This window comes from Rhinolophus ferrumequinum, chromosome 16 (genome assembly GCF_004115265.2).
Source record: "Rhinolophus ferrumequinum isolate MPI-CBG mRhiFer1 chromosome 16, mRhiFer1_v1.p, whole genome shotgun sequence".
NCBI lineage: Eukaryota > Metazoa > Chordata > Mammalia > Chiroptera > Rhinolophidae > Rhinolophus > Rhinolophus ferrumequinum.
In genome coordinates this window covers 33,617,333-33,645,282 of record NC_046299.1, presented here as the reverse complement: position 1 = coordinate 33,645,282, position 27,950 = coordinate 33,617,333, and the positions used below count along the sequence as shown (strand labels likewise).

The 27,950-nt window shown below is 38.4% G+C and overlaps 1 protein-coding gene across 3 annotated transcripts in view; it reads right to left on the bottom strand.

Moving 5' to 3' along the window:
• SGMS1 (sphingomyelin synthase 1) overlaps positions 1-27,950 on the bottom strand; it is a 254,168-nt gene that overhangs the window by 122,196 nt on the left and 104,022 nt on the right. For all 3 annotated transcript variants that reach the window (XM_033130235.1, XM_033130231.1, XM_033130232.1), the window contains 2 exons: positions 10,148-10,186; positions 4,459-4,602 (listed from right to left, as the gene is read on the bottom strand). The gene's annotated coding sequence lies outside the window, so the exon portion shown is untranslated. The remainder of the gene's footprint in view (positions 1-4,458; positions 4,603-10,147; positions 10,187-27,950) is intronic.

Genomic DNA, 27,950 nt, shown 5'->3' with positions numbered 1-27,950 from the left:
TTTACCCTTCTCCTGCTAGAGATAGCAAGAATTTTCTCTACAGTGTTCACCTCAAGATTAATCTTATTCTTTGAATAACTAAACATGTATTCATGTTAAGGTCTTCATGAATGCATACTCCTGCATCAACTTTCCCATAAATAAAAAGTTAATATTTTAAATTATTGACTAAGGATTCTGAGTTCCAACTATAAGTTAGCCACTGTAAACTCCTTAATCAGTTTCTTAGTCTTCCCTCGTTACAAATGTCTTTAGGGAAATTCTTTAGCCAACTGAGAGGTGGCACAAACAGCAGATTCAGGAATGGTCAGTTCTGTGATTCATCAATATTAATCTTCAGTGTAAGAGAGCCCGCCCAAAATGTTTTAAAAGAGTTTGGAAATAGATAATGAAGGTTTCACAGGCTGTCAGGCTCAGGTTCACACATTATATCACGCTGATGGCAAGAACATCCTCCTATATCCACATCCTCCTATGATTCCAGTCTCCCAGGGCCTTAAGGGATTATATGCACGACCACTGGCTGACCCATCACTAAAAGGTTACTTTCTATCCTCAGTGCTTGTAAGGCTATCAAGCCATCTCTCCTAACCTTAGAACTTCTGAGGCACCGCTGGAAAGCACTGTGCTAGGAGCGGGTCCGTCTGTGAGGATGCCAACTAGAGGGCCTGTGGTAAGCACCAACACCCAAGAAGAACTGTGTCCCTGCAGGAGAATTACAGGCGTAATGGAAACTTGAAGTAATACTGTATGAACATCTATTTTCTTTCTCATCCTCCCATAGGTTCCCGGTCTTTACTTCCTTACACAGCTGAGTCCTTTTTTTATATAAAACTTTGCGGAAACTCAATACATAAAACACATAAAAGCAGAACTGTTGGTTGATGGGACAATCAGGGGGCTAAAGGCCTTCTCCTTGTCACTCACCCCTCACCCACCCTGGTGGCATGCTGGAATCCCAAGGGCAGTAAGGAACCATGTCCGAAAAGCAATGGCCTGGTGAGGATACAACAGTGATAATGATGATAATTTAACTTAATAATGATTGTCTATAAGAAAAGAATTAAGGAACAGGACATTATAGTCCTGGCTTCCTATCAGCCTGTTCGAAGTAGAGTGCTTCTCTTAAACGTTCACCCATCTCAGTGGTAATCGCCTTCTCAGTTTGAGAGCTTGAATCCGCAGGGGCACAGAACTCTTTAGTTCAGGAGAAGCCATATTGGTACTGCATTGTGACTGTCTGTCCAAGAGATTGCAAAAGTAGCATCATTCATGAGGCCAGGGGGATTTGCCCAGGTCAGTGCAGCTGCCTGACCCAAGGGGTTAGCTCACGTGAAATATTTAGCCAAACAAAGAAGAAAAAAATGCTTAATTGACTTGTACACAAAGCATTAAGTGTGTTCAGCAAGTAGCATGGCCAAAATACCCACAATAAAGGATTTGAGAAGTTTCATCTAACTATGGAAAAACTGAAGTTACTTATCATAGATGAGTCACTTCAATAAAAAAAAAGAAGGAGGTTTGAAAATTTCCAGGTTGGAAGAGAACTTCCAGTGCTCCCTTCATGCACAACATTAGGTACTGGGAAATTTACAAGTCAGGTTCATTGTGTAACGTAACAGAGGAAGTGGTCTGGGTTTTCTCATCATATTCTTAACCATGGTTATTTATTTTACAAGAGATATGAAAACTAGTGGCAAAGTTCTTGTTTATTTTAATACTTCTATCACTGTGGCCTAATCTGAAGAGGCACTAACTGAACTGAATGAAAATTAGTTCTACCTAATAACAGGATGAAATAACTTATGCTGTTACCCACTTGGGATACCGTGTAGCCAGTTTTTAGCATGTTTCAAAGAAATATTTAAAAACACAGAAGAAATGCTGAAGTTATGCTAACTATAAATGGATCTAGAATACTATAAATCTAATTTTGTGCTTTTTAAGAGGTATGCATATTCATGGGAATAAAAACTGGAAGTATCCACACCAAAATATTATCAATGGCTACCTCTGAGTGGTGGTTTATATTTTGCTTTCAATGCTTACCCAATTTTCTATTTAGAATCAGCAAAATAATAATAATAATTATAATAATAATGACACCTTTAAAAACAAAAAGAAATTTTACTTGCAGTAAAATTGATACAGTATATCAATTTTGGAATTTTGAGGTTTGTATATTTTGCAAATTTTGAGATTCCTATATAAATGCCAGAGCTGTCCTTCACTGTGTGATTGTTTGGCCAAACTCCAGTCCCAACTGCTTTGGAAGGACAGCTGCTCATGTAACTGATAAGATGAGTCGAGCCTAATTGCTCTTGGCAGGATAGTAAGAGCAGTGTAGGAAATGACATGCGGCCAGAGTACGACAACACCGCCTCCCCCCCAATTCTCAAGAATGGCTCAGTCCATCATAAACCAGAATTGTCATTATTTGGGTGCGACCTCCTCATTGACTAGACCTGGCCTATTTAGATGCTTTCACTTCTGTGAGAATAAGGCTTATTTAATTATTTGTTTTAAGACTGCCTTTGTATTAATGCAAAGCACAAAAAAATTCTTGGACATGTTTGCAATCTAAATGTCACCACTGCATGTAATCAGTGAGACAGTGTAACTGTTAAAAGCACAGTCTGGAAATCAAGTAAATCTAGGTTCAAGTTCTGGCTCCACCATTCTCATATGCATGAGCTTGGGCAAGATTTCATAATGTCACAAGCCTCAGTTTATTCATCTTTCAAAGAAGGTTGACCATACCTACCTCCAGGATTTTAGTGCAGATTTAAAATATTGATCGATATATGCAGCACGTGCTAATTTAATAAAAATATTTTAGAAGCCTAAATATACAGATGTTCAAATCATGTAGCCCACTATTGAAAAAAAAAGTGAATACCATTTATTCTTCAGGTCACTTAAACTTAAAACTCACATCCTTCAGGGCAACTTACCAGCTATATACAACACTGACGTGATCCCTGAGCCAACACTAAGCCCTTGAATAGATGTTCTACATTCTAAAGACATTAGGCTCTGAAACAATATTTTGAACTACGTAAGAAGATCTCTTGCAAAATCTCATCATTCCTCTCCTATATTACCTTCATGAATAACTTTATAGTGAAAGGATCTGGGCAATGGCACAAATGGTGTCACAGACACAATCAGATTGTACTGGGAATACAAAAGTCTACTCCTTCTACCTCCTATATTGGCCTCACAATCAACTCAGAATGTATCAGTAAAGGCATCAGAGTCTCTGTTAGAAAGAGGGAATATTTTTATAACATCTCATACCAATAACACACCCTCAGTAAAATTACGAACAATAACTGTTGAAAATATTTAAGTTTAATATGCTAGTTAAATGTTATAAGTATAATTATAAACCAAATAAAATGCCATGAAATGGGGAAAAGTAGCAAATAATAGTGAAAAGAGGAGAGCAGAAGATCCACAAACATTAGGATATTTTTCAAACCCTATTTCACAAAAGGGAGATAGCACGGTCTACTGTCTCCACAGTAAGAGGCAGGCAGACCTGGTGTCGAATCCCATTCCTGCCACTTACTCTCTGGGAAATAGTAGGCCAATTATTTTACCACTTGGAACCTCAGTATCCTCATCTAGAAAATGGGACTTGTTTAATGTTTTCACGACGGTATGATAATCAGAGAAATAAAATGCGTGGCATGGAGTATGTCTACAGTGTTCTATATTGGCAGAAGAAAAAACCCTAACGGAACAATCAAGGTGATGTATAACATGACATAGTCTATGCCATAAAAAAAAAAGAGTCAGTTTATCAAAAGTCAGCAGACATCCACTGAAGGTCACCAGATATGAAATAATGGGTGACACTCTGACCTTGACAATAAACATTGTTGAGGAAATAAGAATAAAAAGCTATAAGCAAGAAAATGAAACAACCATGTACCACAAACTTGGGGTGCAGTTAAGGAGACAAGCAGGTCAAAGTTAACGAATAACAGGGAACCAGTGAATCTGATGCAACCACCACCCAATCCGATACAGCCCTGATGTCATCCAGGGTAAGAGTAAAACCAATAAGTACCAGTGACTCAAAGGACACACATTCCATGAGCTTTGACACGGATGGCCCCATTCCCAGAAAAGAAGGCAATGATGCCTCTAGATAGAAATCTGTTATCACTGTCACGTGTCCAAAGTCGAATGTTGCCTCTATCATCTGTATTGTCTTTCAGGGAATAAGAAGGATTCTAGAGGGGCTGAGTCAAAGATGCTGAAGGAAGAGTTAAGAGTGATATCCCACTACATAGCCAAGTGTAGAGAACAATGGCTGCTATAGTGTACTTGAGACCAGAGGGTGAGGTTCTGCCCTAAGAATGGCCTCCATTCCCAGAGGCTCAGCTTGACTTAGTACAGCAAAGTCAGCCACGCTATGTTCAGTCCAAGCTCTAAGTTATTACATACCTCCAACAGCTACGGTTTTGCATTCAGTGATAGGTTCCTTTAAAATTATTCTCATGTACGCTTCCTGAGGCAGGGTCTTGTCTTCTATTTCATAAGTTTCCCAACCAGACAATTTTGTGCATCCCAAAGAATTCAATGGTGTACCTAGAAGAGAGGAGCAATTGAAGCTTTTTTAGCCACTTCAAAAATGGAATAATAAAATTCTAAAGCTGAAAGAGACCATATAAATTAGTAGACCTTACTATAAATAAAAAGCATTAAAGTGTTAAAAGTATTAGATTGGAAACAAAAAATTCGCAATTGATTTTCTCCACCTCCCACCCCCCCATCTTTTCTTTCCCCTTCCTCCCTCCCTCCCTCCCTTCCTTCCTTCTTTCCTTTCTTCCATCCATCTTTTCTTCCTTCTCTCTTTCTTTTTCTTTGAGCTTTTTTTGTTGTTCTCAAATATGCATAACATAAAACTTACCCTATTTTTCTTAATTGAAAACTAAAACCTGTAACCCTCTATCATATAGAGATATTTCTTCTTTTATATATTTACCTACTCTCTTTAACTGTCAGCAAATAACTGATTTTCACAAATGCAGTATAGCAGCTTCAGTATGAAAACAAAGAGTAATTACTAATATACCCTCTTTACAAATTGATAAAAAGATAGCCATTTCTCTGAGACCAAAACATTACGCTCATAAATGATACCTTTTGTTGTTACATGTGTGTAAATGGGTGTTGCATAACCAGGAAGCTAGAGATAACATTTTGCATCTGACAAAAATAAAGAGTTAGTTGTTCATTTGGTCCCTCGTGTACTTTAGCCCCACATGTACGTACATGTGAAAAAATGTGGAATCAAATGGTAGCTAGAAAGGAGGTGTTTCATTTTTATCATGTGTAATGTAATCAGTATCACTCTATTTTTTTCTTTATAATAATCTATTAGAAGTGGGTTCTCAAATCTTTTCAGGATCACATAAGCCCTACATTACCTAAGGGAAACTAAGCCTATAAGTATTCTATCGCTCAAATTCAGGAGGATCTTAAACCCTTTGAAGCCCGTCCGTGGACCCCCGAATAAAAATCCTAGGGACTTCCATGTACCAAACTGAGTAGTTGATTCATGAGCCAACTAACAGATTTACTTGTGAGGAAACAATTCTTGGAACAACAACAACAACAAAAAGGCACTCTTAATAGTCCCTGAGGACCTAGTCATACCAGCCAATGCCTCATTTAATCATTGTTTATCCTTTCTGTAAGAAATAGTGCTACACTTATAAATAATCAAATACAGTTACAAAAGAAAGCCGCTGTCACAACTAACTAAAAATAACATAGGACTCTCTTGGCATTCCATTAGCTTACAAGTATTCACTTAAAGCTTCAGAGTAAATATATCTTTACAAAAAAGAACATCATCTCCTGACAATACCAACATAGAGTGTATATACCTAAAAATAAATCAAGGGGTTTCTCCGCCTCAAAAAAGTATATCTCAGGAAATAGGGCGTCACCTTATATTGAGGACCACACTAAGGTTCATATTACAAACACAAATCTCAGTTTATTTTGAACAATGAAATGCTTGGGAAAGTAACTGCAACTAACGCTAGCTCTGGATGTATAGGTCACTTGACAGAAACTGTTCAACAGAGAGGAAGCAAAGGAATAGAATGAACAATCATTTTGGAGGTAGGACCTAACAATAGAGAAAATGAAATATCATTTTTAAAAGCCTTTTAAATATCATTTTAAAAATCAATATGGATTTTGGGATTATAGATGGCCAATGGAATAGGGTTGTTTATCTCTGCTTCTTTCTAAACCCCCATTAAAATTATAGCAAAGAGGCAAGAATATATAGATCCATTAGGACAAAGAGAGCAAAAAAGTATATTAGAGCTGACAACAGACAACAGTGACATTTCGGAAGCTGACAGCAGAGATGACTGCTGAACTGAGCTAGGCAGAGCAGGCTGGAACCTCACTGCCTGAGAAGAAACCAAAAGCCAGCTGACTGCTCCAGAAGGGCTCAAGAAATGGAGCTTCTGGTTCCTCGGAAGGAGAGGGTAAGGAGTTGAGAAGAGGGGGACTGGTTTAAAGTCTGTATACAAAACACTGTGAGACCCTTACTTTATACCACACAAGTATACAATAAATAAATAAATAAATAACTCAGAAAGGACTGAAGACCTACACATAAGACCCAAAATTTATAAAATTTCTACAAAAAAAAACAAAAACATAAGGGCAAAGCTTCATGACACTAGATTTGGCAATCACTTCTTGGACATGACACCAAAAGCTCAGGTGACAAAAGCAAAAATAGACAAATGGGATTACATCAAACTTAAAAACTTCATCAATTCAGCTAAGGAAATAATGATAGTGAAAAGGCAACCTAAAAACCAGGAGAAAATATTTGCAAACCCTATATAAAATAAGGGGTTAATATCCAAAATATATAAAGAATTCCTACAACTCAATACTAAAAACTAATAACCCAAATAAAAACTGGGCAAAGAACTTGAAAAGATATTTCTCCAAAGAAGCTACACAGATGGTCAAAAAACGTATGAAAGGATGCTGAACATCATTAATCATCAGGGCAATGAAAATCAAAACAAAATGATGTATCGCCTCACACCTGTGAAGATGACCAAAAAGACAGAAAATAATAAGTGTTAGTGAGGATGTGAAGAAAGGAAACCCTTGTACACAATTGGTGGAAATCTAAAAATGGTGCAGCCACTATGGAAAACAGTATATGGAGGTTCCTCAACAAATTAAAAATAGAACTACCCTATGATCTAGCAATTCCACTTCTGGATATATGCCCACAAAAACTGAAAGCAGGATTTCAAAGAGGTATTTGCAGACCTATGCTCATTGCAGCATTATTCACAATAGCCAGGAGCTGGAAGCAACCTAAATGTCCATCAATAGATGAATGGATAACGAAAATATGGTATATACATACAATGGAATATTAGTTAGTCTTTAAAAAGAAGGAAATCCTGTCATAAGCTACTACATGGATGAACATTGAAGACATTATGCTAAGAAAAACAAGCCAGTCACAAAAGGACAAAAACTGTAAGATTCCATTTATATGAGGTACGTGAAGTAGTCAAATTTAGAAATAGAAAGTGAATGGTGGTTGCCAGAGTCAGGGGGCGGGGGTGGAGGAAGAGTTGTTCAATAGGCACAGAATTCCAGTTTTGCAAGATGAAAAAGTTCCAGAGATCTGTTGCATAACAATGTGAATTTAGTCAACACTACTGTAGTGTACACTTAAACATGGCTAAGATGGTAAATTTTATACTGTGTTTTGTACCACAATAAAAAAAATAAGGAGGTTATTCCGGATTATCTAGGTGGATCCAATGAAATCACAAGGGTCCTTAAAAGTGAAAGAGGGAGGCAGAAGATGAGGTCAGAGTAACGTAAAATGAGAGGTATTTGACCTGCTATTGTTTCTTTAAAAGGGGGGAAGGAGACCGAGAGCCCAAGAATGTAGCCAGACTCTAGAAGCTGGAAGAGCGAGGGAAGGATTTCTCTAGTCTCCAGAAAGGAACACAGCCCTGCGGAGCCCTTGATTTTAGACCAGTGAGACCTGTGTCAGACTTCTGACCTACAGAACTGCAAGATAATAAATTGTATCGTTTTAAGCAAAAACAAAAAAGGGGGGACACTTAGAACCCAAGATCTTCTCCCCACCTGGTAGAGCCAGCCATCCTTCCTCCCATAACAGGAGGCAGTTTACTCTGGAGAAAATAATACAGCAAGACTTCATTCAGAGACATCAGATAAGGCTGAAAGAGAGGCATTAAGATCTCAGCATTTACAGGATGGTGACACCTCTACCTCCTTTTTCCCACATGACTCCCCAAAATCCTCACAGGCAGGTTTTTCCTTTAACCTTCAAAGGAAAAAGACCTGCAGATTCTGATGTCTAGGAGTCACGACTCAAATGGCCAGGTCCTTGCCCAAAGACTCTATAGTGAAGCCCACTCCAACAAATTTCCATTCCACTTTTTATTGTCTCCAAAGTAGGAACAGAAAACTAAACCCTCACCATTCATTTGAGAAAAGCCTCTATCACTAAAATCAGGGACCAAAACAAGCTACTAAAAAGAGGGAACACAGAGTGGGGAAAAGTGCAAAGAGCACAAGAAAACAGCAAAATAATTCATTCATATTCTCAAAGAAAAAGAGAAAATATTGCATCCATGATACAAGAACAGATCATATTTTTAAAAAGGAAATATTCAGAGACCAATTTAAAAATTAAGTTTGAAATTACAGATTTGTTAGCAGAAATAAAAATTTCAATAAATACTAAGAAAACCTCTCAGAAAATAGAACAAAAACACAGAGATGGGAAATAGATAAGAAAAAGACATGACAATTAGAGAATTAAACTAGCAGGTCCAAATATCCAACTGACAGACTTGCAGAAAACAAAGAAAAGGATGGAAAGAAATTATCAAAGACATAATACAAGAAAATTTCCCAAGTTGAAGGACATGACTTTCTGAATTGAAAGGATCATGAACATCAAAAATCCGTAAGACCTATGTCCCAATATAAAATTTTAGAATTCTGGGGATAAAGAAAGGAGTCAAACATAATCCAGGGAAATAAAACAGCTCATACACAACCAACTGGGAAGCAGAATGGCCTGAGACATTTCAACATAAGTATCACAAAATTCACCCACAAACAAAATATAGTCTTAATAAAGTAAACACAGAGTATTTAACCACAGACCATCACTGCATCCAGAGAATGGAGAGACAGTTAAGAGTATGTGCACTGAGAGTAAAGGGTTGTATATGAGAGGTAAATCCTCAGCAGGGAATCAATGTATCAGCCTAATATTTAAACAGAAATCAATAAATGGCACTTCAAGGCTACACTATGTTTTTTAGAAATAGGCAGGTGAACACCAGAAAATGTAAGAGTTGAAAAGGTCTATCTTTGAGCAAAGGGGTGATGAAAGCATAAAATGAACAGGAAATGGCTATGAAAGTATTATTTGGATTTTAAACAGTTATGTTAAATTACAGTGAGTTAAATTACCTCAAAATAAATAAAATAAATGAATAAATAGAAGGAAGGGAGGAAGGAAAAAAGAAGGAAAGAAAGAAGAAATATTTAACAAAGCAAATCTATAAATTGTTACATAGTGGAGATTTCCAATGTTCATCTACACAGAAATAATGAAAGTAGCAACTGTTCTAACATTATGTAAATGGTCACCTGTGACTTGGAATACAATTTCCAATTACAGCACCATATATGAATTCCAAAAGTGCTGTATCACAAACAACAAAAATGATAGCATGCTGTGGAAAATGGTATTGGATGCTTCAAAAATGTGACTTGAATAATGAAGATACTGACATAAAATATGTATATAAAGAGTTGGAAGAAAATTGTTCTGAGGTAAAAAAAAGCACTAGTTATAATATCGTTTTACATAAATATGTGATTATTAAATATATATACATAACTAAATTAATTACATGGTATAAATATGTGTTTGATTATTACATCTATATCCTCAAAACATTCTTTATATGTTCAAGTTGGTCACAAAAATTGTTTGTTTAGTTCTTCTCAGTGGGAAAACACAGGAAATATAAATCAGGCATAAAAGGTACATAGAAATTAAAAATCCATTTACCTGACTCTGTTAATTTTCTTCATCAGTTTTCTTTCCAATCTAGGAGAAAATAATAAGTAAATTACAGTGCATTCTTCAGGTAGTGAGCTGCTTATAAGGAAAAAGAAACCCCTAAAATCCAAGGTAATTATTATTCACTTTTTTTCTCTATCCACAGCAAAAACTGTTCTTTCCCACTTCCCAAATAATTTGTCTGTCATGGTATTCAGAATAAGCTTTACCAGGCAAAGCCAAGCAGAAGCAAGCATGTGTACCCAGTGTCAATAAAAAATAGCACATCGAGAACATCTTAATAGTATAACATGCGTTTTAAAATCATATACTTTTATAAATTACCTCTCTTTCATTCAGGTTAATAATTGCTAGTTAACAATACAGGGAAAGATAAAGAAGCAAGAAAGCACATTTTTCAAACCATAGAATTATAATTGTCGGGTGAAAGAGGTAGTAGCAACATGTTTACATTTTCATTTTTACCAGAACACAATCAATAGCAAGTGGAAAAATTACTGATTACATATATATGTGTATAATAAAGAGCTTATAGATTTACACCCACATCACCTTAAAGGCTTAGAAATGCTTCCTCATTTAATTACATGAGAGACATTCTGAACTGAAAATGAAATATGATCCTTCGAAAACATAACTATACAGTCATGTGTTACTTAACGACAGGCGTATGTTCTGAAAAATGATCGTTGTGCGAATGTCAGAGCGTGCATTTACACACACCTGGATGGTACGGCCTGCTACTGTAATTGTGTGGGCTGAACTTTTGGAAGCTTGGCAGTGCAGTAGGTGTGTTTGTATCAGCATCACGACAAACAGGAGTAATTGTAGTGTAACCCTGACAGTGGGCTTTTCTTTTTGTAATGCATGTGTCAGACTTCAGCTGTGATTGCTGAGGCCTCAACTTCCAGGAAAGCTATCTGGAATAAACACACTGCCAGCCACAGGACTGGATAAAGATCCAGGCCTCTCCACACTGAGGCTCCTTTGTTTTAGAGATCTTGATTGATTTAGATAACTGAACATTTGGGCGTCTTGTTTCTTTCTCTTCCGGAGCTTTAAATTCCTGCTCTTATGTTTTAAATTCACCAATAAAGAGGGAGCCTGAGCGACCCTAGGCCCACACTACTGATCCTAATAAAAGCAGAACCCCAGGCTCTCTCTCTCTAAACTCTCTCTCTTTAAACCTCAACCTTGTTGTGTGCCTTGTAAGCTCCGGAGCCTGTAAATAATAAACATTTTTTTCCTTCAAAGTTTCGTAATAGTTATTGCTGAAGGGTGTCTTGCAATGGAAATATGCGTAAGAACCATAGGGTCCATCCAGTTGTAACACTGGTTTAGAAAGGGGAGATCTCTGGGGGAAACTCACTGGGCCCAGGTGAGTGCCCTCAGGCATTTGTAGCCAATTACTGAGATGGCACAAAACAATTAATTGTCCTAAGACATTAGGATGGCTATGAGGTCACTAGGCAACAGGAATCTTTCACCTCCATTGTAATCTTATGAGACCGCCATCCTACATGCGGTCCATTTAAAATGCTTCATGCAGCACATGACTGCATTTGTAAAATACATACATGAATTATGGTACCTGAAGAAAAGGGTACTTCGCTTAAAAATTAATAAACATTTGCATTAATATATGTACTACATACATAAAGAAAAGCACAGAAATCTTGAGTGGCTTACTGAATTTTCCTAAAGTGAACAAATATGTGTAACCACCACTCTTCCCTAAAAGTCACCATTGCCCTGACTTCGGATATCACACATTAGTTTTGTCTGTTGGGCAAGGTATTATTTTTCAGGGATCTGAGAGTCTAAGAATCCCTATATCTGGACCAAAATAAAATGCTTTAGGAAGAGAGAAGCAAGTAGTCATTGACTACAAGGGGATATTATTTCAGAAAGATGTTGATGTCTCTGAGGAAGGTGTTTGGGTGGTTGGATGGTTGTTTTAGGTCGACCTTCAAGTTCTCCAGAGACTGTAGGGCAGAGAAGCTGTTTTATGATATAAATAGAAGGGGTAGGGCCTTCCTATTGTCCAGGATGAATGTACTGCTGAGGGTAAGATAGGGAAAGGGGAAGCAGAAGGGAAGTGGGGCAGGGGCAGGGAGGGAGACTGCACCTACTTTCTGTAGGTACAAAAACACCTATAAAATAAAGATAATAACCAAACTAGTATATGCTAGAAGCTAGACTAAGTTACTGATACACCATCTCATGTAATTTTCCAACTGCTATGAAGCCTATAATCAGATAAGGATATTGAGTCTTAAAGCAGCTAAGTATGGTGCCCATACTTAGCAGCAGAGGAAGTTAGTAGAGGAAATAACCCTCTTCCTTTTGACAGCTTCTATGCAGGGCTAGAAACACCAAACACAAAAAGGAAAATGCTCCCAGAAAAGAGGTCATTGTAATTAGATACAGAATATATTGTATTGTCCTTGCCAATGAATCATTTAAAAGAAAAGAACCAAGCAATTCAGGGTCTACAAAGTCTTCAGAATAACCAAAAAATTGAACGTCGGCCTACTTATCTTTCTGTACCTCAAAGAAGTTTCAAAAGAAATCCTTACACTTCACAAGGTCTGATTTTCTGACATGTTAACTTGTTTTATCACTCTGTATGCTCTCCCACTACAATGGGGGAAATCAAAAGAACTTGATGTCCCTCAGAGAAAGTCACAGATGCAGAGAGACAAATGAAATGAAACATCATTGAGGAACCTATGATAAAGCCACCTTCAAATGATATGTCAACCTGCATGAATATTTAATTCTATAATAAGTACTTTCAAAAAGCAGGAGCCAAAATGGGAACACATTCAAAAAGGGAACTTTCTATTCTACTATTTGAGAGGGAGAGGCAACAAAATATCTAAATAAATTAACATAAGACTATATGTGATGTATAGTCCTCATTGATAAATACAAAATAATATGTCAAGGACAACAACTATGATTGCCAGACATCATGAAATTCACTACATTTAATCCTACAAAAACCAGGCAAGGGACGAGGGGTTAGGATCCCCAACTTATCAAATGTAGACGTTGGGCTCAGGGAAGTTATGCAATTTGTCCAAGGCTGCAAAATTGTCCAAGGTCAAAAACTTGTCCAAGATTGTATGGAGGGAAGTAGGAAAGGGTTCCAAATCAAGTTTGTTGGATACCAAAGACACGGGACAGTTCTGGCTTAATGATGAAAGCAACCAATTCTGCTTTTCAATTCCAAAGCATTTAACGATTCAGTATTTTCTGGTTTCAAATTGCTTTTGGTGTGTCCTCAGTAACGGATATTAACACCCCTTCCTCTTGTGAGATGGGGGAAGTGTCTTGTTAGTGAGTGGCTTGAGGTCAGGAAACCAAAATAGGTCTGGATGGACTCTTTTTATAGGTTAGGTAACTGCTAACGTAGGTAAGAACTCTCTGGCGATGTCTTTTTATGGGATCTAGCACAGGAAATGCATAGTAATAGCTGCAGGCTTGATTTTTACAGTGGACACATGCTGTGAAGATACATGCTGTGAGAAGTTCTTTCTGGGACTAGTGGGTAAGCCAATTAACTATGCTCATCTTGCACAATAAAGCATCTAGGGGGAAAAATTATCCAAATTACACTTGTAAGAAAATGGCTCTAAACTTTCAATTAAGACTGGCAATACTAAGTCAAAATCTTTGTAGACATTAACCCAACAACATTCAGAAGAATATTGGGAAAGGAAGGACAGAAGATACCCTTCCCTTATTGACAATAATTCTGGTATAGCAATACTCAAACTCCTACGTTTTTACTACTAGTGACTTCCTCTCAAGAAAAACCACACTAGGGCAGGAGAAAGGTTCAAAGAGTAAAAAGGAATGAGCATAAGAAGCAAGGCTGAGCAAGGAAAAGACTGAAGTTCACGCAATTCTGAAGGGCATGGCAAACTCCCATTTTATAAGTTTGTGATGAGACAAGTAAAGAGTTAACGGGAGTAGGTTTGTGAGCTGGCAGGATAGGACAGGCAAAGGGTTAATAGGAGCAAGCTTATAAACTGGCACGAGTGAGCTTAAACATTAACCGATTGGCTCTGACTCAGTCCCTGGCACCTACCTGCAGGCTGACAAGCACCTGACACCCATCATAGGTGGGAACAGAACAGTTCCCAATCTCAACAGCAACCCCTGCACACTAACAAACACCTATCACAGATGAAAACAGGACAGTTCCCAGGAGAAGATAATTGCAATGGCAGCCCCCCCTGCAGCTGACAAGCACCCTACAGCCTGCATGGAAAAATATAAAACCCCAGCACTCCTTCTCTTCGGTGCAGCTGTCGCTATTCTGCTCTGCTCTGGCAAAAGTCCCTTTGCTAGTAACTTTCTTCCATAGCTGTCCCTATAGGGATCTGTCCTGGCAAAACTTCCCTTTGCCAGAACTGTCTCTCTCTTTGACTTTCAATAAATCTTTTCTTACTCTTGTAGAGTCTTGGAAGTCCTTTTACATTCTGCAAACGACCAGGGGTTAATTCTACACCAAGACAGTTTGCATTTGTATGGCCAGTGCTTTCAAAGTGTATTACTTCCTCCTAGACCAGGGAGCAGTGGTTTCATCCTGGGTGCCAACCCGATTGACTGACAGGGAGTCGCAGTCCAGAGAACACCACGGGAGACAAAGCCGAAATCAACTGCCATTGTCTACCATGTAAACATGACACAGAAATTGCAGCAGAGATGCTTTACTTTTGGCAGCTCTGCCCCAAATTCTATAATGATAATTCAGTTGTCTCTTCTCAGCTAGAGGACAATGTATAATTAGACATGAATAATATAGAGAGACCAGTAAGAGCATAAGATCAATTTAATTATATTTTTCTATTTTTATTATATTTTTCTATTAGAATAGTAAAAATGACTGAAAACTTTCTCCTTCACAAACAGCATGTTATGAAAATTAAATCTTGGTTTAAGAGAATACAACATCCAAAGTTCACAGTTAGTACTTTTTTCTTCTAATGTCTAACTCTCAAATAAACACAGTTTGAGCTGAACCTCTTCTTTCTTTCCGCTGCTTGGAGAAGAAACTTTACAATCTCTCAGTATGGAGGGATTCAACTACACTTCAAAAGCCCCAAGTACCATGTCTAGTTTATGGTATATTTAAAAAGAGAAACAGGCCCAAAATAGAGTCACTTTTACTAAGCCATGTCACCAAACCAAAACTAACCTAACTGCAGTTTCAACCTGCCTCAGGAGTGGAGCGGAATTTTAAGCCAATTAGTCAGGGATTTCCTGATCAACACTAGTGAGGTAATCTGCTTGATAAGACCCCCTGCCCTCCCTTGAGGGGATGTGTCCTGGTCTGAAGTAATCTACACTTTCAACTTTGTAGTCCCACCTGCTTTCTGACAATAACAAACCTTCCGTTTTGGATAACTCATCTGGGCGCCCTTCTACTTACTACATGGGTTGCTGCCCGATTTAGGAATGGCTTAATAAAGCCAATTAAATCTTCAAATTAACTCTGTTGAATTTTGGTATTTAAGAGGTGAATGAAAGTTGCCATCTCCTACTGAAAGTTAACACTGAAGACCTGAGTCAAACAACCAGACAAGGCAAACAACCAGAACTCTCCCCTTCCACAAGGAGGAACCTAGTACCTTCCTTAGCCTGAAGGAAAGAAAAAATACTTTATCCCTTTGTTCAGCAAACATTTATTGAGTGGGACATATAGAGATAAAGACTGGCTTCCTTGAAGGAGCTCCCAGTTTAGCAAGGAGAAACAGGCATCAACCATTATTTACATTTCTATGGAGCACCTGATACCAAGGAGGTAAACATCAACATCAACACATGCAAACCCAAGTAGGGGCCAGGCACAAGTCCCAGACATTTTATGTTCCTCATTTCAATCCCTGAAACAAGCCTGTGAGAGGCAAACGCCTTGTCCTTTTTCCTGATGGGAACTAGGGTGTATGGGACACAGAAAAGCGTTTTCCAAACAAAAGATTATTTTTTATTCTAATTATATCTACAGATACCCTATCCCTGCCCTAAAATATAAATCTCAATCCTTATTTTATCTTTGGCAGGCTGCCCAGAAGAATCTCAAGTTCCCAGAACTTTCACTGAGAAATCCACAAATTGAAAGAATGATTTTCTAACAGGCTGTGTTACCAAGGGCCCCATCAGAAAAACCCTGTGACTCTAGTTTAATGGAGACAAGTTTTGATTATTATTAAATCCCTGCCATTGATATGCTAATAGAATTTTCCTCATACGTTGTTTCATCACAGCTCCTTGAGGGCAAAAGCCACACTGTATCAGGCCCACAATGTCCTCATTACCTCGGACAGAAACTGGAAAGTACCCAACAAAACCCCATTCATGTTTCTGTTACCAATTATACCAAATCAAGTGTCTCAGTTCAGCCCAGTCAAGCCATCTGCTCACCCACCTTTACTTTCCACACTTAGTCATTATTTTCAAAACTGGATTACGACCCACTCTTAAAAGATGTATTCATTGCTAAAGGATTGCTCCTGCAATTCCTTGTAATGTCCTTCCCCTAACTGCTCCCCACCCTCTTGATCCATGGTTGTCACCTGGTTTAGAAAAAACAATGGAAATATATTTGCAACGATGGAGGAATTATTCATGTGCTCTTTTTTGACTTAATGAAAACATTTGTTTCTCAAGATATTATATATGCATCCAAAAAATTCTGGACTGGTAATTACCTCCACAAAATCTATTATTATAATTTCGCTTCTATTAAAACCATCTTTACACAGTCTATGCCACTATCAAAATATTTTCAACTAAAGATAAAAACTGTTAATCTTTTCAAAAAATTATCTAAACGACCATGTCTAATCTGCAGTCCAAGTAGCTTCCCTTTGAAACAGTCACATTATCTAACTAATTAGAAAGTCTGATAAGCATAGATTAGGTCACATCCCAAACAGTAGTATATACAGGTCAGCAATTTAATAAACACTTTAAAAACTAATCTAAATGCCTTGCCTTTTGAACCTGGAGTTTTTTTAGATATTAAACAAGAATAAATATTTAATGAAAATTAAAGGCATTGAGAACAATAAGAACTTTTCTAATTTCCTTTTTAAATACTTTGAAGTAACATTATGGCTTCAAAAGAAAATTCAGCATGAACTGTAAAACCAAGACACCACAATAAACTCTGCAAGTAGCAAAAGAAGCTTTTGTGTTCCTAAAAGAGGAAAATTTAGCTGGTTAATAAGAATATAATACAGACTGAAAGAAAATCTTAAATTTATTCCAATATAGAAACAGATTAAAATATTAATACAGGTCCAGGGCAGATTATGGGAAATGTTTTTAATTGAGAATCAACTAATTTACTGAAATTGGATTTGTAATAGACATATATCAGGGTTTCTGTTCACTACTCCTATTTCTGGGAGATTCTGCCACACCCTCAGTCTCAGTGGTTTTCAACTGCTATCTTCCGTATCACCTGATATAACTACACACACACACACACACACACACACACACACACACACACACAGCCATAGCTGATTGGCCCTAGAACACCTGACCAAGAGACAGCCATTCATAGGCTGGCCAGGAGCCTATGAGTTGTGTTTACAGGCAAAAATACGGGGTCAGCCAATCAGATTCTCTGCTGCAAGACTGGAATAAAGAAGGACTAAAGGAAGTCGCCAGTTAGATGTAAAGGTAAAGAGGGACACTTAGGGTCAGAGAAACCTTCATTGGCCAGGTCTGTCATAGAAATCGAGAACTGAACCCAAGCCAGATCGTAACCTGAGATTCTCACAGCTACTTCCTGACTACCACCCTCACCCCCTGCCTTTCTTGAGTGAGACTGACCTGGTTTTCACAACCCCCCAAAACACCAAAAGACAGAGAGGATAGCAACGTAAGTTAAGTTTTTATGTGAAGACCTACTGTTAAGGTAGTTAGAATAAAGCCACCTTCTTTTAGACTGTTCGGAGGAAACAGCTCATATCAGTAAGAAGTATGAGGTCAAATTTTTAAAGAAATGCATTTTTTTTTTAAATTTTCAACTTCCTCTCTATTCTGGACTTCAGGTTTCTCACCTATAAAATAAGGTCAATTTATAAGAAGGTCTCTAAGTTCTCTTCTATGGTTTATACTCTCAGTATAGGCAGTCTCTGGTATATGAACATGTCCCTCTCAGACCAAGGAGGACTCTATTTTTGGACAAACAGTTTTGGGGCAGTGGTGGAAAACATTCTCTACTACCTGGGCTATCACAGGATAAATTCTTACGCTATCAAATTCATAACTGGAACTAACATTTTCCTTATAAAAATTCTTAAAATAAGCGCTTCCCAGGCTCTCCCATTTTAACTAAATATACACAGAATATTAGAATTTTTCATACTATTTTCAATTGCTTTACTTTTAATTTAAAATGCACTGTACACCTGAAGCTGAAGCTGAACAATAATGAATGTCAACTACAATTTTATATATATATATATATACATATATATATATGTATATATATATATATACATATATATATATATACATAGAGAGAGAGTTACAAGAAGCGGAGTACAGCATTAGGAATAGAAACAGTGGAAATGTAATGGCTGTGTGCGACGTCAGAGGGATAGTAGATGGGGGAGGGGGGTTGTCACTGTGTGAGGGATATAAATGATAAATGTCTAACTGTTACATTGTTTTGTGCACCTGAAACTAATTTAAGAAGTGTAAAAAAAAGTTAAAAAAAATAAAATGCACAGTGATACTACAATGCCCTGCCTCTCCCTTAGTTTAAAGAAACTAAGAAGCAGAGCACCTGAAGAACAAACTACCCAAGACTTTTCCCAAGTAATATTCCCATTCCCCATGTAATAAGAAGGAAGAGAAAAAAGAAGAAGAGAAAGGAGAAGAATTATTTTCCTGTTAGTATGAGTCGGGTGATTTCAAAACAACCTCTACTATTTCTGAATCACTAATGAAAGATCTATGTCAACAGTTTCAATGAATTTTTCCTCCCCACAGTAAGAAATATATATCCCTCAACACCTCCAAATTTGAGTAAGGGTATTTGGAGAAGTGTGCTCCAATACCTGCAAATTCTCCCCCATCATTCATCAGAAGACATTTTTGCACTGGTCATAGTTTCCTCAAGCTCTGTGCTTAATTGATTAACCACAATCCAATCTGACCCAAGCAACTCTGTGAGATTAAAGATGCTTTTTTAAAAAGATATAATCATCTAATACCTTACTTGCATAATGAATAAACTTCATCAAATCTGTTCCAAAAAATACATTTCATATTCTATATGTATATGACTAAACGAACGAGGCTAATACTGTCGGGTAAAGAGAGGGTATGTTTACCAGAACTAACCTCGAACCCTGTTCCTATAAAGGGGACATTACAGTTGTCTGGTTATCTACGTGGATGTAGGCAAGTAATCTTTTAAATTTATATTTTATTGAAGATACAGAAAGGGTATGGAAACCATCAGTACCATAAACAACAGGCAAGATCTATACCCCCCACTCATCCACAGAACTTAAACTGTATCTGCCACTCGAGAGGCATTGAACAAATTTTCTGAACAAGTGAATGCTCTCAAATAATAACATTTTTCATTCACCAAAAATTCTTTCCCTCCATGGGAACCATCAGGATTAGTATATGTGAGATTATTCAACCGGCCTCTTATTCTACTTAAATTTGGGGGGAGCCTGCACAAACACCTGCTAGGGTAAAAGTGACAATTCTCATCATAAGTGTCCAGTTTTGTCAGCATTATAAAACCACTTACAGGAAACACAGTGTTCAAAATAACTTTTCCAAAATAGCCACAAACTTGTCCTGCAGTTCCATGGTGTGCTGTTTCAATTCAATAACATTAACCCTCCAAATGTCTCCCTTTGAAAGGTCAAAATCACTCATTGGAAAATAAACACGGCTCAAATACATTTGCCTGAAGCAAACTGGTAATGTAAAGAAATGGCCCCACTTCCACAGCGGTTGAGTCCAGTTAGCGCCAATTTATTTTTTGACTTTGAAGAAGTCTTTTCTGCCATCTCTGTGCCTTAAGGTGGGTAGATGTGTGTGTGTGTGGGGGGGGGGGCGGTAAGGGGGAGGGTGTGGGGGTTTAATCCATAAAACAGAGATCTGGGTGAGATGTTCTCTCTTATCTATAATTTTGTATTGAAATTATCTGTATTGACAATTATCCTAATTATTCTAACTATTCCAAATTATGAGCAAGAGTCAAGTTTGATTACTGCTGATTTAAAAATTGCCATGGGAGGCAATGTCATATAATGGTAAGAGACAAGTTTGAAATTAAGAAATGTAAATATGACACCTAGTAGAAGACAGAAATATGTGGGCCATTTCTGGATGGCACAGTCATTGGGGTCACGTTTAGTGAGCGGGTTCCAGGAAGCTAAGTGTCCTAAAATATGTAGCACAGGCCCACCCATGAGGCAGGTCCTGCCTTAAATAACAATTGTGAGCAACACTGAAGAATCTGGATTTCCGACCACATGACTTCTCATGAGCAGCGCGACCTTTTAATGGCCTATGGTTAGGCCATTTAATTCTGAGCCTCAAGCTCCTCAAAGGTAAAATGGGAATATTATTACCAGCCTCCGAAGCTTCTTTTGGAGACTAGTGTATAATGTCAGGGTGTGGGTCTGGCACAAACTGCCCACATTCAAATCCTGGCTCTACACTTAAAAATTGTGCATTCAACTAACCTCTTCAGTTTCCTTATCCACAAAACTCAGGCAAACAAGTTGCAGGGTTTTGATGAGCTGTGGCTCAATGCATACTACCTACTGTTATTTGCGCAGGGGTAATTATGACTATGTGCTCAATGGGTGTTCCCACTCCACAGCACTCAAGACTACATTCTAGAAGCTTTCTATAAGCTCATCAACTATACCCATCTCAGTGGGTATAGTTACTGACCAGAACAATTAGCAAAAAGCAATCGGGCCTATTCATTGGTGGTATTTAATGATATTTTAGCAAATTGTCTTTCAAACAAATCTGCAAGTTAGAATTTTGTTGACTAATGAGGCATAGTATACACAGAGATTACCAGGTGTGTTCCACAATATAATTATAGTAATTATAAAATAATTAATAGTCTAGAGAACTAAACGGCAAAGCCCAGATTCCAAACACGAGGTTAAATGCTGAAACATCTAAACAAAAACAAAAACTCATTACCAGTTTCTTTAAACACCTTCACACCCTCCTAGTAAGATTTAACTTTGGAAAGATGATGAAGAACATTTGCAGAATACATCGATATTAATAAGAAATTTAACTATCCCTCTCTCCCACCAGAGGCATGAAGCTAGCAGAAATTGTCCCATGAACTGATGACATACAAGTGAAGATGGAAAACAGAAGCAACACAGTCCGTCGGCTGCAATAAGTTGCAGATCCCTTAGAAGCTTCAGACTTTCCACTCACAGACACTCAGCACATTCCCCATATTCCAGTATCAGGACGCTCCTTGTCTAGAGAAGTGAATGCCCCCCCCCCCCACCATGCTCATGGCTAGCTGACGGGTCGTGGATTTCAATGGAGGGCTGGGGACTCAGAATCGACATTGTGCTCCATCTGTCAAGGGAGGGGGTTACTTAATGATTACACTGCACCTGCCTGAAATAATATTTGGTTGAGATACCTTACATTTAGGACAAAATGTTTAAATAGATGTGATATACTGGGCTGCCAAAAAAAATGTATACATATTTTAAGAGACGTTATCTAAAAATGTGTATACATTGGCACCCTTGGCACCCTCTGTATTTAATCAGCACCTTTTCACAATTATTGGCAGGACAGAAACTATGTTAATCAAACTAAATTCTATAAGGTGACTGGTTTTTCACACAATAGATGTTCAAATTCTAGCTCTATAAACCCAATGCACATATACTTTGACAGAGAAGTTAACAACAAAGGATGTTCCATAACGATATAGCTCTCAATATTGCTTGAAAAGCATTAAGATCTCAAAGGGAACTGGTTAAATTCTGGTTATTCCATACATTGGAATAAAGTGTAACCACTTTTTTGTAAATGGGACAGACCTGGGGGTGGCAGGTTAGCTCAGTTGGTTAGAATGCGGTGCTCATAACAAGGTTGCCGGTTCGATCACCACATGGGCCACTGTGAGCTGCGCCCTCCACAACTAGATTGAAAGAACTACTTGACTCGGAGCTGATGGGTCCTGGAAAAACACACTTACATAAACAAAAGTTTAAAACATAAAGAAAATAAATAAATAAAAATAAAATGGGACAGACTTATACGTGCTGATACGTAATCATCTCCAAGAAGTTTTATCCAGTGAAAAGAGCAAAGCATGGAATAGTGTGCATATTGTATACAGAATGTATTTGCATAGAACGTAATGGAAGAATACGGAAGAAAACTGAAACTAATTCTGGGGAAGGCAAGGAAAGACTGGAATGAAAGTAAGGCTTTTCACTTTCTATATCCTGCTACTTTGCTTAGGGAATTTTTTTAACCATGTGCATGTATTTTGTTTAATTAAAAAAAGAAACAATTTACCCTTTTTTAAAAGAGTAAAAGAGCAGATGCTCCCTACCTGTCAGTTTTCCTTTAATATTGAATCCAATGTATTAAACGATAAGTATGACCATGTAGATTTTTTCAAAGTGGAAAATTAGTTTCTTGCTTCTCTACAAAACTGCTAACCACCTATCCTAAATGTCAGTAGATGAGGTACACCCTTTCCACAGATGCCTGCAGGAAACAGGCCTACAAAACATTTGAAACGTCTGTTTTTGTATTCTGGTATAAATACTACTTGTGGCTGTAGATTTCTTGCTGCCTTTATTGTCAAGTGGGTTGTGCCAAGCACACAGTCTTGTATAAAGTAAACATCGCAAAAAGCACTCTGCTGGTTGCCGGCTGTTCTTTATTCCACAGCCAAATGCCTAGAGAACTGGCGGAACCTGCTCACGTCAATAAATATCAACGTGCAGCTTACTTGCTAAATAGAATCACACGGTGTGCTCTGACACCACCCCCAGCACCCCCACCACTACCACCATCCAGAAAAGCAACCAGGCCCCTGGGCGCAGACAGCACTAGCAAATGCCCCCAACTGCCCCAGTCCCCCACAAAACTCAGGCCAGCCCAGCTGATGCTGTACCACAGCTGTCATCTCTGCCAAGAAGGTATAGACATGGCCAGAGCTACCCCCTGGCTCCCCCCTGGACCCCAGTTTCAAGGCAATCAACCACCCTTGCACCTTGCTACACCACATTCCTGATGATCACATGGTTTTGGGCAAATGCAAAAAGCTCTTCCCACCTACCATCCCCGGATCCATTCAGTGCAAGCTGTACGGTCTTCACACCCTTCAGATGACCAGATCAGACCAGATGATTCAGCCACTCACCGTCTAACACTGGGCTTCACTGGAAAGCATGACTCTCAGTGACAGGTTTCACTTTGGACACATCTTGCTTACCTATTTCAATGTGAGCCCCAAGTTATTTCTGCACTTGGCTTTTCTCTCAGGCTGAGAAAGCTGCTGTTAAAACGCTCTCAGTGAAAGTACGCTGCTATCACCCTCCAGGGAATTCAACTTCTGAGACAAGTCCACTCACTTTGCATTGGACAAGATGAAAAGAATGAAGACTTCAAAAACGTTGGGGTTAGCGAAATAAAAGTTAAGGTCTCACATAATTTCCCATCTCCCTCACTTTCCCAATGAATGCTGTTTGGGTGGATGGGAATAATTTCATTTCAAAATATGTGACTGGGATAAAAATCCCTTTCATCCTTCAGAGGGAAGACTTCACAACCAATCACTTCAATTCTATTTTTTTAATGATCATTTTTAACTGTAGCAAAATACACTTAGCATAAAATTTATTACCGTAACCACTTTTAAGTGTATAGTTCAGTGGCATTAAGAACATTCGCATTGTTATGCAGCCATCGCCACCATCCATCTCCAGCACTTCTTCACCATCCAAAAGTGAAACTCTGCACCCACTAAACAATAACTCCATTGCCCCCTGACCCCTCCGGCTCCTGGAAACTACCACTCTACTTTCTGTCTCTATAATTTTGACTACTCTAGGTACCTTATGTAAGTGGAATCACAGTATTTGTCCTTTGGTGACTAGCTTATTTCACTTAGCATAATGTCTTCAAGTTCATCCCTGTTGCAGAATTTATTAGAATTTCTTTCCTTTTTAAGGCTGAATAATGTTCCACTGTTTGTATAAACCACATTTTACCTATTCATTCATTCATCGATGGACATTTGAGTTGCTCCCACCTCTTGGCTATTGTGAATAATGTTGCTATGAAAATGGGAGTGCAAATATCTCTTTGATTTCTGTTTTCAACACTATTGTATACTCAGAAGTATATTAGTTCAGGTTTAACCAGGAAATTCTGTTTCAACCATTGTTATGTTAAAATACTTTAAAATTACTTTCTAATTTCAATGATTATGATATATGGGTATATAATTTTTAAATCCCTCTTTGGTGGTTCAAGACTTAGAGAGGGATCTCTGCTGATTTTTCAGATTAACTCTTTAACCAATCCTAGGAAGGCTCACGTTCTCATTATAAATAAAGACATCACTGGGTCTCAGTGATCACTGGAACCAGGCAGGAGGAACTGGGCGGAAATGCTATTGATGACACAATATGCACAATAAAAAAATTAGCCTCACCACTCTAGAATATACAAAGACCATCCATGCTCCCCAAAAGTGTATGTTTTCAGTCTTTGGCACTTTTCTTTATTCCACTTTTCTCTGAGTTTTCACTATAATTTAACCAAGAAGAAACCATCAAGTAAGAATGTCAAACAAACATGTCTAACAAACACCCTGTCTAACAAACAGGGTACCTTAGTCACTGTCTACTTTTTCCCCCTTCATTGGTCTTTGAAATCTAAATCCTACCTCCAGAGGCAGCCAGCATTCACAAATCCTAGCATTCACATCCTTGGGACTACATCGGTTGCTCAGATTCAAAGTTATTTAACAGTCAGAGTCTCAGAACTCCAACCTCTGAGAAGGCATCGTGGCTATGGAGCTTCCGTAGCAGAGCCCTAACTAGGAAATCCTGGTCTGTCTCATCCCATTGCAGGGTTCTTGTCCCTGCAGATCTTTCACCTGCTGCTCTGATCCTGTGACATGGCTCACACTACCCGGATACATGGCTTATGATTCCTGACAATTTATCCCGAGAGCTAAATTAGATATAAGCACTCTTCCTCACTCACAGTGTTTCCCCTTCTTCTTTCAATACTTTAATGTCATCAGTTGTCTCGATGACCTTTCTAGCAGCTTTCTTTTTTCCTAGGATCCAGCACAGGATCACAAACTGCCTTTATCTCTTATGTCTCTTTAGTCTCCTTTAAACTGAAACAGTTCTTCAGCTTTTGTCTTTCGTGCCATTGACATTTTTTGAAGAATACATGCCAGTTATTTTAAAGAATATCCTTCAATTTGGGTTTCTCTGGTGTTTCTTCACAATTAGATTCAGATGCTGCATTCTTGGCTAGGTATGACATCCAGAGGCACATGACACCCGCTGTCCCTTATAGGTGATGCGAATTTTGATCCTTTGTTTAAGGTGTTGTCCAGGTTCCCCAATGAATTGTTACTACAGTTTCCTTTTGTAATCAATTATTAAATTTGTGGGGAGAACAATGATAAACTGAGTTCAGAAACAGACTCATGCACTTGATGGGTTAAAAAATACTTGCTGAGCACCTGTTATGTGCTGGGTATTATGTTGGCACTGGAGATACCATGTTTCCCCCCAAAATAAGACCAAACCGGAAAATAAGCCCTAGCATGATTTTTCAGGATGACATCCCCTGAACATAAGCCCTAATGCGTCCTTTGGAGCAAAAATTAACATAAGACCCGGTCTTATTTTCGAGGAAACACGGTACAACAGTGGGATACAGACTGCCTTTAGGGAGTATCCCTGCCTGTAGAGAATGTACATCCTAGTGAGGAAAGCAGACAAGGGGCAAGTAAAAAAAAAAAAAAGCAAATACTGTGTGCTCTGGTGACAAGTGCTTCCAAGGAAATAAAGCAGAGATAGGCATAGGGCACGCTGAGGGAGGAGCGACTGCATTGCAACTGCGGGTGTGGCCTTCAGCCCGTATCCAAAGCAGCGCGAAGGAGACCTTCCTAAAGCAGAAATTGTAACTTGTCATTTCCTCCTTAACCTCCAAAGTCAGTGAAAACTTCTCTGCATGGAGTGCCCCAGACTCATCACGTCCATCTCTGGTCATCCTCTCTGGCAGCTTATGCTCTGGTGACATCACCTATGCTGCCGACAATTTACCCTGCTGTGGCCCCCCATTCAAAAGCCCGTCACTCCACTTGGAGTACCTCCCCTCCTTTGCCCATTCACAGCACCTCCCTCCGGACTCTCCTTCGGTGCTGAGAACTGGAGAGAAGGAAGGAATCTAGTCCACCAACTCTATCATTCTAACACAAATGAAGACAGGGTTCTAAATTATCTGAAAATTAAAACAGCAACTATTTACAATGATCTATTTTACACATAATTTTGCACAAAATTCTGTATTACACACAAAAGTACTTTGTTACACTTTTTTTTAATTATCCTAGACAGAGCACTTTATGAAATATGTTGGATTTTTCCCTCTCCTCTGGGTTAACAAATGATTCATTCACACACAGAATAAGAAAAATTAGCAGGCATTTCTTGAGCTAAAACAGCTTGTAAACAAACATCATGAATATGTGAACACCCACAGGCAAGTACTGCAGAATTCCACCTACATAAATAGACTGAGTCATGCTTCAACCCAATTCAACAAGTCGTCTCTAAGTCCTTATATGGTTTTTGTTCTATGTTCAGTGCTGCAGGAGTTGAAGAAAAAGTATAAGGTAGGAACCCCACTTTCAAAAAGGTTAGCCAATATGGTGAGACGTTAATATACATGGTATCATTAGAACCCTAATAAAAATCTCTTAGGACTACTTTTTTGATAATTAGACATAATTACATAAACAATTATAATTTTATGTATGGACACTTAAAAAAATTAAAATTGCACATCTTGTTTATTGTCCATTTTTGTTGTATGTATGTTTGCTGGGGAAAAAAAGGAGTTGGGTTTTTTTGTTTCTTTGCACAGAGGGCTTCCTCTGTAGATGGAGACTCTGTCTTCATTATGTACTACATTTGTAATTTAGAAACACCTGCCATGGGCCTTGCCTCCTCCCTGTCAACAGGATCCAAGTGCCCAGGTCCCTGGTTGTTATTCCACAAACTTCCTCCTTCCTCAGCGGCCCCTCACCTGACAACATACCAATCTGAGGCTATGACTGGTCACAACCACTTACCTACAGGTAATCATCTCTACTGCCTGTAAAAAGATGACTCTTGAAATTCCACTTTCAGTCTCTCCCCACTCAAAGATGATTTATAAATGAGGAAAGAAAAACAAAACAAAACAAAAAGGCCAGAACAGCAGGAGAAGTCAGGAAACAAAGCTGCAGAGGCCTCAGCTCATCCTACAACTGAGCTCTCAAGGGAGGTAGAGGGGGAGCCCCACTGAGGGCCACCTTCTTTCCATCTGTCCAACTGTGGGAAGAAAGCGAACTGCCCTGCACATCAACACTGCCTCCAGCCTTTTCTATCGGGAAGGTTTATTCCTTTAAGCGTGCCCACAGAGGAACAAATACCTGTCCATATTTCACAACACTTTTTTAATGAGTTGTTTTTAA